The following is a 1,338-nucleotide window of genomic DNA, read 5'->3' as shown; positions in this document are numbered from 1 at the left end:
TTAATGCAAATCGCGTAAAATATTGGTTAATAAAATACGATTGTTATTTTTTAAAGGAGGGAAAGGTGATTGAGTGTGTTGGGTCTGGATTCCACTACCAGTACCGCGGCCGGATAGAGGGGAGGGGTTAAACTTAGTCTGATGATTATGTTGCGATCACACATTCGCGTATCTTGCTCCCGTTTACTCCCGTAAGCCGAAATTGTCAGTTTTTGCTGGTCACACATTCACCTATCTTGCTCCCGTTTACTCCCGGAAGCAAAAAGTGTCAGTTTTTGCTGGGATCACACATTCACGTATCTTGCTCCCGTTTACTCCCGTAAGCCGAAATTGCCATTTTTCGCTCTTTTCGGGGGTATTATAGGCCGTATGCGGTAGACGTACGTTTGACGGGAACCTTTGCGATTCCAGTCTTTTGTACGTACGTTGCTTACGTTTAACGTACGCATGTTCCCGTTAGCGGTAGGTTTGTCGTGTGAATAGGTACGTCACTGTGAGGTCAAACGTTGGGGTGAACTTGTCATACCCAACACAGTTGCCAATCAAATTACGGTAGGTCAGTTGTAGGATGGGTGACCTTAATTGGTTCGAAGCAGTAACACATTCGTTGTACCGATGGACGGAAGTTGGGTAACGTTGTATCTAGCCAGGATTTGGATGAATTGCCCCGCCTTGCCCCGCCCGCAGGAAGGGGGGGAGCCCCGCTCGGCCCGCAGGAAGGGGGGGAGCCCCGCCCGGCCCGCAGGAAGGGGAGAGCCCCGCCCGGCCAGCAGGAAAGGGGGAGCCCCGCCCGGCCAGCGGAAAGGGGGGGAGCCCCCGCCCCACCAGCAAGAAGGGGGGAACCCCGCCCCGCCAGCCGGAAGGGGGAAACCCCGCCTCGCCAGCGGGAAGGGGGGAGCCCCGCCCCACCAGCGGGAAGGGGGGAGCTCCCGCCCCGCCTGCGGGAAGAGGGCAGCCCCTCCCCACCTGCGGGAAGGGGGGAGCCCCGCCCCGCCAGCGGGAAGGGGGGGAGCCCCGCCCCGCCAGCGGGAAGGGGGGAGCCCCGCCCCGCCAGCGGGAAGGGGGGAGCCCCGCCCCGCCAGCGGGAAGGGGGGAGCCCCGCCCTGCCAGCGGGAGGGGGGGAGGCCCGCCCTGCCAGCGGGAGGGGGGGGAGGCCCGCCCTGCCAGCGGGAGGGGGGGGGAGGCCGCCCTGCCAGCGGGAGGGGGGGGGGGGAGGCTCGCCCTGGCTAGCAGGAAGCGGGCAGCCCCGCCCAGCCAACAATATAGAGTTCCTGTATCTAGCTTATTTTTAAAAAATATGAGGGCCTTTTGGAAATCTCTAACCGGCTTCAAAAAGTC

The 1,338-nt window shown here is 60.8% G+C and overlaps 1 protein-coding gene across 1 annotated transcript in view; it reads left to right on the top strand.

Annotated features, from left to right (window-relative positions):
* LOC137615050 (gelsolin-related protein of 125 kDa-like) overlaps nucleotides 1–1,338 on the top strand; it is a 25,018-nt gene that overhangs the window by 22,828 nt on the left and 852 nt on the right. The window lies entirely within an intron of this gene.

The sequence above is a fragment of the Palaemon carinicauda genome, chromosome 21 (genome assembly GCF_036898095.1).
Source record: "Palaemon carinicauda isolate YSFRI2023 chromosome 21, ASM3689809v2, whole genome shotgun sequence".
Taxonomy (NCBI): domain Eukaryota; kingdom Metazoa; phylum Arthropoda; class Malacostraca; order Decapoda; family Palaemonidae; genus Palaemon; species Palaemon carinicauda.
The sequence above is the reverse complement of the archived record's forward strand: the minus strand, read 5'-3'. Positions and strand labels throughout refer to the sequence as shown.